Raw genomic sequence first — 10,368 nt, 5'->3', positions numbered from 1 at the left:
AAATAAAATAAAATAAAATAAAATGGGTGTACAACAGCTAAAAACAAGGGATTTATTTTAAAATATAACTAGATTAATCTCGTGCAATGCACGATTTGATCAAATAAAATTTTCTAAATTTAATAATTTTTTCATACCAAAATTAAAACAAAATTATTATTAAAACATGAAACATAAAATATTTAAAAAAATAAAGCTTATAGAAAAATTGAATAATGAAATACTATCTGAGGAAGACAAATTAAATTATTATTGTTAAATAGAATTGACCAATTTTCAAATTTAATACTAACAATAATGTAATTGACTAGAACTTTTAATAAAATAAAACAAAATAAAAATCACAAAACGATGACATCATCTATAGTTTTGGAGGGAATATATTTAATAACAACATGACATGTGTTTTATTTTAAAATAGTATGATGTCAGCGGTTGCTACTTTAGTATTAATTATAGATTATAGATAGATTTGAAAGTGAAAGAAAAAAAATGTGAAACTAGGTTTTTGTCAAAAAAATTTGAATAATTTTAATTTAAAGGTTAAATAAAATCTTAATAAAGAAAGGAAAACAATTAAAAAAAAAAAGAACGATTTCCCTAGAAATTATTTAATTATAAACTTATTCCCTAATTGCGTCGGTTTTAAAACTAATTCCCATGGTACTATCCACGTAGGGTCGGGTGGGAAGGTTCGTTTTTTTTACATTCTGGTTCAGTGTAGAACCGCTAACAGTGATAGTGGTTTTATTTATAGAACCGCTATCATTGTTAGCGGTTCTACACATCTATCCTTGCTACATATACCACAAATGGTACTAGCGATTTTTACGTGTGACCTTGCCATTCAATTTACACTTGCTATATAAATCTATAAAATGTGCACTAAAAAAAATTAACCACAAAAATAATAAAGGCATAATGCCTATAAAGAACCTGTCACAAACCAACAAAAAATTTCATTCCTCAAAGACAAAGTTCATTCGCATAGATTATCCGGTTGAATATATACATATCAAAAGACCATATGCATTTCTCCAACTAAACATAATTTTATCAAAATATGAATAAAATGTTATATACATATAAATGTAGACCAAAAAATTGCGTCTAACGAGCTATCTAACACCTAGGATCCACGATGCTTCTTTGAAAGATGTTCCGACGATCCAAATGAATATTCATCAACCTCTATAATTGGTGATAGCTCTGAAATAGTAGAAATCGTGGTGTATGAGCGTCTCTTGTAGGTTAATGGCAGTAGGGGAGTACTAGATTGAGGAGGAGGAGACTCGTAAATCAAAGACAATGAAGATGGGCTGAGTGTAGTATATGGTCATATGATAGAAGTAAGTGGTGAGCTAGGAGGAAGATGAGGAGTACATTGAGGAGGAGGAGTGGCAGTAATAGGAGTAGAAGTAGTAGAAACAGGAGTGGCAGCAGTAGAAGTAGGAATGGCAGCAGTAGAAGTAGGAGTGGAAGTGGAAGTAATGACACCTAGATCATGGAGCATGTATGCTTTGCCAACTGTATGTAAGGTCTCGGTGCAGGAACTTGCTAAGCTTCGTAAGGTGTGCATTGCTAACTCTAAAGCTTTGTCGTAAGGCAAATCGGAAGTAGTCTCCTCCACATGAGTGCACTTGCTCACCACTTCAGCAACTGTTTCAGCCTAAAAAAAATAAAATAAAAAATAGTTAGCTCTGTTAGTGTTAAACGTGATCAGATCTAAGTCACATAAGCAACATTGTGTAAATCTTACAAGCACAAATTCATTAGTAGCAGGCTGATATTTAGTTGAAGGACGTTCTTGGTCCGGCGGAGTGATAATAAGCTTTTTAATTGTCTTATACCAAGATAAATAGGCATCCACTTATACAATGGTTTCTCTGCCAACCATTCACGAGCTTCCAAGTTCATTTCACCAATCCTATTGAAGTAGTATATAAACTTATTCGTTTGGCGTGCATCTGCAGCCCGACTAAGTAGGTTTTTCAAGTGAGCATTCTTAAACTTGGTGTTGAAATTTGAGGCTAGATGACGACTACAAAACCTGTGATGAGCATGTGGCTCTTCCGATCCACTTCCCTCCGCGGTCATTGTTTTCAATATCGAGGCATGCCTATCTGATATGACACAAATGCCCTTCCTTTTAGTTACTGATTTTCGTATGCATAACATGAACCATTCCCATGCATCACCTATCTCTCCTTTAACAACGGCAAAAGTAAGAGGAAACAATTGGAAGTTTGCATCTGTGGCCATGGCAATGAGAAGTGTCCCCTTGTGCTTTCCATAAAAATGGGTGTCATCAATTGTAATAAGTGGCCGACAATGGTTGAAGCCATCAATAGATGGTTTAAAATCCCAAAACACTCTCTGGAACACACGAGTAGAAGGATCTAATGTCGGTGTCGTACACCAATGAACCACAGTTCCCTCATTTGACTCTCTTAGGGCTTGCATAAATTTAGGCAACTCTTCATATGATTTATCCCAATCCCCAAAAATGGTAGTGATTGCCTTCTGCTTGGCTAACCAAGCCCTCTTGTATGTAATGGTATATGAAAATCGATCTTTGATAACTTGTACTATAGCACAAACTTTAAGGGAGGGATCAGCTCGTATAAGATCAAGTATAACACCACACACAAATTCAGAAGACAAGAGGGGATGATCAATCGTATTAATTTCACCTACACATGTGCTTGCATGAGGTCCTTCGTACTTCACAATTTTAAATGTCGAAAGTGATGGTAACTTAATTGCGCGTAACCTCCAAGGACAGTTGCATTTCTCCTTTCTTATGCACTCAACAACATACTTTTCAGGCTGCACTTCCTTCACTCGGAATGTTTGGTTTTTGGTTATAGAATATAGTTTGACAACCTCTTTTGATTGCTGCAAATTATCAAACTCTTGACCAACTTTAAACTCACCATGAAGAGAGTATTTGTTGTTTCCAGACCAAGTTCTCCATGAATCAAGCACATTTGGATCCACCTCTGGAACATTATTAAAATATTGTTATGGTGCACTTTCCTTAATAAGAATATCATTAGCTTCTCTCACATCATCATCTTCACCCTCATCACTATCTCCCTGAAAATCATCACCCAACATATCTAGCTCGGGGTTTAATGAGTTATAATCACCAAACAAGGCATTACCTATATCAGGTGAGGGGTTGGACAAGTCACACCCAACAAATGATCAACAATGTAATGATCGTCTGTAAGCATTTTTGTAAAAGATCCCCTCCCTTCATTAGTGTGCATACCCGACAAAGAATCAATTGAAGGAAAAGAACCCGTGTTGTCCAACACATTCTTGCTTGGGAACCATTTCTAAATACAATTACGAATTAGACATTGAATTTTGCCTCACATCAACCCACATATTTCTTAATGAGCAACCCACATTTCTAAATACAAAATCATCTTTCAATTCAACAACTACATACGAATTATGTATAGGATACCTCATTCTCATCTTCAACTCACAATATCGAGAATCACACCCCACAACTTCATAAATCTTACTCAAGAGGGCGGTGAATTGTATGTGAGTTCCTATACCTACTTTTTGCGGAATATAAATAAACTGTAAAGGAACTTGCAATGCACACAGATTTTTACGAGGAAACCTTCCAGGACCCAACTGGAAGTAAAACCTCGACCCTTCCTAAGGGATTTCCAAAACCAAATCACTTCACTATAATAGGGCAATCCCGAATTACAACCTATTGTACACAGACCTTTACTCACAAGTTCCACACTGAACTTGCTACACAGTAGGACCCTATCCTTCCCAATCTAAGTCCCAAACTTAGATTCACTCGTACTCCTAAAGTACTCTCTCAGCCTCACACTAGACGCTTACACACTATATGCGAAATATAATTCACACACTCACCCAAGAACCCAACCAATACAAAATATATGACACTAGTATATGTTAGGCAAGCTATGCACGAAACCCAAAACTAATATGACAAAGATATAATCTTGGAAAACTTACACAATTAAAGCACGAATGATTTCCTCAAGCATAAACTCACAAAAAACTATGAAATAAGATTTCTACTATTTATACAAGACTAGCTTGTATAGCAAGTAGGGTTTTCAAAAAGATAATTATGTTAAATTAACTAAATCTCAAAACACGGTTTTAAATAAATTATTTTCAAAGAAAATCTTATCGAAAAACAAGATAAAGAAAGATTATCAAAAAGAACGATATCTTTTTGATATTCAGTTTTTAAGAAATAAATCATTTAGAAAATCTTTTCCTAAAATCTATCTTTTTATCTTTTTCCGTTTTAATAAATTTGCCAAGCCTTTGCCACGCTTCTAACAGATTTCATGCATATCCTACTTAACATATTTAACAACATTTCTAGAAGATAAAATCTTAACTAAGTTAAGTTGCTGCACCGTTTATTCTGTACTCAAAGATTGCTTGGGCTTCACGCAGACCAGGACCAAGTTCCTGCTGTCTTCAAGTTCCTGTTAGGGAACTCAGGTAGTTCTTGTTAGAGAACTAAGTTCCTGTTAAGAAACTCTTCTTTTATCTTGTTTAACCTTCTTAAAGAATTCTCTTCATGTTCTTCTTAGTCAAGGTTACTCTTCCACCACCAAGGTCCACTTCACCTTCTTAATCAAACACTTAAAGAAATCTTTATTAGTCGAGTTTGCTTGAGTTTAAGTCTATCATCATCAAAACTTTTAAGCTTCAACAATTTCCCCCTTTTTGATGATGACAAACTTAAGCAAACTCTTTAGAAAGGTAAACAAAACAAAAGGTCGTATTTTTTCATTTTTGATTTTATTGACTGAAAGTAAACACACAACAGAAATTAAAAATAAAAACAATAATAAGAAAAACTTAAAAATTAAACAGATTACAAAATTAAACTAAGTTAAAGAAACTACTGGCATCACAATATCAGATAGAACTTTCTGATACTCTGAGAAATTTCTGATACTTTCTCAACTGGAACCCAGAACAACTTCAGCCTCAAAGTTTGCTTCTTCTTTTCCCCCTTTTGGCATTATCAAAAAGTCCTGTTGTTTCAAGGTTATTAAGCATTTAGCCGCAGCCCCACAAGCAATTCATCGAGTTTGGGAAACTGAAGGCAGCGCTGCTAACTTCCCTTAAGTTAGTTCCACTTCCCTACATAAGCTTTCATAACATACAAAAACACACATGTATAGGCAGAGTTCCAAAACATTCAATTAAAACCAAAATATTATCATCCAGCTAGTTAAAAATTATTACAAGCCAAAGTAAATTGTTTAAAAACCAAAACAGAAACTGAAATTGTTCATGACTAAAGTAGCACAGAAAAGAGTTAAGTTTAGGCTAGACTAAAGATGGGCTAGGTTGATGATAGGCTGGTGAGATATAAACTGGTTAACTCTGAAGGAACTCCAGTATCTTCTTGTTGTCTTTCTTTTGATGCTCAATACTGGCTTCCAGTTTATCTTCCAAGTCCTAAATAGTCTTCTGGAACTCCATCTTCTGTTCCCTAAGACTCTTTTCCAGTCCCAGTACTCCTCTCTCCAGCTTTTGAATTTTTCCCATAGCCTCTTTTAGCTGCTTCTCAGCTATCTTAGCTCTATCAGTAAGCTCAGAAACTTGCCCTTCAAGAACTTTTTCATCAGTGTCCAACTCAAGAGGTTGTTCCATGCTGGTGTGAGGGAAAGAGCTTGTAGACAATCTTCAGCTCTTTCTTAGAGGTTGTTCTGGTACCTCTTTCTCTTTTCTCTTTCTTGTTCCCTTCTCTTTCTTATCCTCCACCTTTTGAACTTTCCCGTTAACCACCTCTAGGCTAATTCCCAGAAGAGTTTCTTCATTGATCACATTTTCAGGCTTCTCATTCAAACCCCCATATTTCCCTTTTAAAACAACTCCAAGAGACTCAAAAACAGTATACAAAATAGCTCCATATCCTACCTTAGTCTTTCCAGAGACACAATGTGCCAAGTGTTGGTACATCAAAGCAGGAAAATTGAATTTCACTCTTCTAGACAGATAAAAGATTACAGTCCATTAGACATGCTTCCCCCTTCTTAGCAGTCCTAGGCAATATAGTCTTTTTAACAAGATTAAAAAGTAACTTGTTTAGAGGACTCGGATCATTGTGACTCATGGTATTCTTCTCCCGTTTTCCTCCTAAAGCTTCGACAATATCACCACTCAGGTAATTTCCTACTTTCACGCTTGATTTTCCCTTGATATAAGTCTCATACCCCTCAGTTGGAGTTTTTAGAATCTAACCTAGGGTTTCTACATTAAATTCAATCTTAACACCATCAACTTCACTAGAAATTACACCCAATTTTGCTTGAAAATTTTGACAAAACTCAGTCATAGCAATCGGATACATGCAATTATTTGATGCATTAGATAACAGATGTTCCTAACCTTGGAAATTAATCAAATCAAGAAATTTTAGGAACCTAGCTTTTCTACACCAACTTAAATCAATTCGATGACCAACAACATACCTCCTTGCTTGTGATTCAAGTTCTGCTTGATCAGTTTCCTCTTCCTCCTCCTTCTCTGAATCCTCCTTCTCCGAAACTTCTATTTTCTTTACGAACTCCTCCACTTCATCAATGTGTTCTTTTACTGTTTTTTTCTTTTCTTTCATTTGCTTCCACTCTCTCAATTTTTCAAGAATTATCTCGGAAGTTAATTTCTCTATTTCAGCAGGCTTAGGGTTTTGCTTGATCAAGGATGAGGTTGGTTCGCTCTCAGCTTGAGTTTCTTTGTAGGTTACCATGGGGAGTGAGGAGACTTCTTCCTGTTCAGAATTGTGGTTATTTTGAGTGTTTTCGGAGCTTAGGGAAGTAATGATGGCCATGATTTTGCAGTTAAAGGTTTTAGGAAGGTGGTAGAAAATTTTCACAGTGGGTAAATTGATTTGATAGTGATGATGTAAGGTGGTTGAGGGAATCCTTTTATATTTAATGAAGCGGTGTTATGGAAACGAGGGGTTTAAGTGTTTTAGTCATTTAATTGAACAAGTTCAATTAATTTTAAAACAATTTAATCATGATGAATTTACCAAAAATCCTTTTTTTTCCAAATTCATTTAATTTCCAAAGAGAAATTATTTTCTAAAAATACACGTATTTGGAACACGCTTTACACACACATGCAATGTACATTACTAATTACTTGTACAGTTAAGCGTTTAGTGAACTAACCTTCAGTGATCAACAACGGTGACACTTCAGCTATGTTTAGCACACCAAAATTGTGCTAAATGCTCTTTTAGCTCTATTTACATTATTTTTGACATGCCATATCTTAAAGCTTCAGCAGCAATCAAATCAGCTTGATCATCCCAAGTTCCAATCTCAATTTCTCAAATCTTTCTCTGTTCAAGGGCTTGGTTAGAATGTCTGCAATTTGATTTTCAGTTTGACAAAATTCTAACTTAATATTCCCTTGTTCCACATTGTCTTTTAGAAAGTGATACCTAATGTGGATATGTTTTACTTTTGAGCGTTGAACTGGATCCTTTGAAATACATATAGCACTGGTATTATCACAATATATAGGGACACATTTAAATATAATACCAAAATCTCTAACCTGTTGCTTTATCCATAGAATTTGTGAACAACATGCTGATGCTGCCACATATTCAGCTTCACCTGTTGATAATGCAACTGTGTTTTGCTTCTTGGAACCCCAAGAAAATAAACAAGGTCCTAAAAACTGTACCATAACTGGAGTACTTTTTCTATTAACCAAGTCACCTGCATAGTCAGCATCAGTAAAGCCATTTAAATTAAAAGAATCGCTTCGAGGATAGAAGAGACTCAAGTCATCAGTTCCTTTCAAGTATCGAAGGATTCTCTTTACTGCTATCAAGTGAGATTCCTTTGGATTGGCTTGGAACCTGGCAAATAGACCTGCACTAAAAGATATGTCAGGTCTACTAGCTGTTAAGTAAAGTAGAGAGCCAATCATACCTCGATACATAGTTTGATCGATGCAAGTTCCAGATGGATCTTCATCCAATCTAGTTCCAATACCCATATGAGTCTTGTTGGTTTTAGCATTGTCCATCTTGTATTTCTTGATCAGTTCCTTGATATATTTTTGTTGATGGATCATGATTCCTTCTTCAGTTTGTTTGATTTGCAAGCCGAGGAAGAAGTTTAACTCACCCATCATACTCATTTCAAATTATCCACTCATTAGGTCAACAAAATACTTGCACAAAGACTCATTAGTTGCACCAAACAAAATATCATCAACATAAATCTGTACAACTAAGATATCAGTTCCATTTGACTTTAAAAACAAAGTTTTATCAATTTTTCCACGTTTAAAACCGTTTTTCAAAAGGAACTTAGATAATCTTTCATACCATGCTCTAGGAGCTTGCTTCAACCCATAAAGAGCTTTATCAAGCTTATAGACATGGTTTGGGAATCCTGGATTTTCAAATCCGGGAGGCTGTTCCACATAGACTTCCTCATCAAGATATCCATTTAAAAAGGCACATTTAACATCCATCTGGTACAGCCTAAATCCCATATAAGTAGCAAAAGCAATAAGTAAGCGAATAGCCTCTAACCTGGCTACAGGAGCAAATGTTTCTTCATAGTCAATTCCTTCCTGTTGATTGAAACCTTGTACAACAAGTCTTGCCTTGTTCCTGACAATAATACCATGCTCATCTAGCTTGTTCCTAAACACCCATTTTAATCCAATAGTCTTCTTCTTGTTAGGTCTAGGTTCCAGATGCCAAACTTTATTTCTTTCAAACTCATTAAGTTCAGGTTGCATAGCATTAATCCAGCCAGCGTCAGTTAAAGCTTCAACATAGTTCTTAGGTTCCATAGTGGATAGGAACGCATAGAATGCACAAAAGTTCCTAAGCTAAGATCTGGTCTGAGTTCCTTTTGTGATATCGCTCATGATTGTATCCACTGGATGTGACTTCTGATATTTCCAAGGTTTTGGTGTAAAATCCTTGATTGGATACAGTCTTTCTTCATTGTTGTTGACTGGTTCTTCAGTAGAAACTTCAACTTGATTCTCAGTTTGCACTTCTTCGGGAACTTCTCCATTTTCTACATTTTGTTCTAAATCTTGTGGAGTTCCTTTTGCATTCTCCATTGTAGGTGCTTCATTTGCTTCTGTATTTTCTTCACCTTCATTTTCAACCTGCTGCTTCTACAATGATGTTGATTATTCATCTGGATCCTGCTTGCGTACAAATCCAATTTCAAAATCATCATCACAGTCCTGTACATTAATCAGTTGTTCAGTTTCATCAAATATAATATGTACAGATTCCTCAACACACATTGTTCTCTTATTATATACTCTATAGGCTTTACTATTTGAGGCATATCCTAAGAATACTGCCTCATCACTACGTTCATCAAATTTTCCCAAATTCCTTTTACCATTGTTATGAACAAAGCATTTACAACCAAAAGATCTAAAGTAAGAAATGTTAGGCTTTCTCCCTTTAATGAGTTCATAGGGAGTTTTGTTGGTGATGGCTCTAACAGATACTCTGTTGAGAATGTAACATGCTGTGTTCACTGGTTCTGCCCAGAAGTTCCTAGGCAGTCTACTTGAAAATCAGCATAGTTCTGGCCATGTCTTCGAGGCTTCTTTTCTTGCGTTCCACAACACCATTCTGTTGTGGAGTTCTTGGTGCAGAGAAGTTATGATCCATTCCATGTTCTGTGCAGAATTCATCAAACTTGGAATTTTCAAATTCTGTTCCATAATCTTATCTGAGATATATCAATTGATTACCTGTTCTTCTCTGTTCTTTCTTCACAAAGGCAACAAACTCGTTAAACGTTTCATCTTTACTAACAATAAAGAACACCCAAGTATACCTTGAATAATCATCAACAATAACCATTACATATCTCTTACCGCTTCTACTTTGGATTCTCATTGGACCGCAGAGATCCATATGAATAAGTTCCAAAGGTCTTTTGGTACTTACCATCTTTTTAGATTTAAAGGAAATTCGAGTCCGTTTTCCTCTAACACAAGCATCACACACTTATCATATAGGAACTTAATGCAAAGAAGTCCTTCCACTAATTCCTTTGATCTAAGTTTATCAAGCAAAGTAAAACATGCATGACCAAATCTTTTATGCCATAATAGAGGATCATCCTCAATAAAACTAAGACATGTTAGACTGCTGTTAGGAACCTCATTTAGATCCACAACATATGTGTTCCCTTTACGAGTTCCTTCTAGAATTATGTTCACAGTGTCATTGTGGATGATTTTACACTTATTGGAAGTAAAGCTAACAGAGTTACCTTTGTCACAAAATTGTGAGATACTTAATAAATTGTGTTTGAG

The sequence above is a fragment of the Chenopodium album genome, chromosome 14 (assembly GCF_948465745.1).
Source record: "Chenopodium album chromosome 14, dcCheAlbu1.1, whole genome shotgun sequence".
NCBI lineage: Eukaryota > Viridiplantae > Streptophyta > Magnoliopsida > Caryophyllales > Amaranthaceae > Chenopodium > Chenopodium album.
This window is presented reverse-complemented; position numbering follows the sequence as displayed.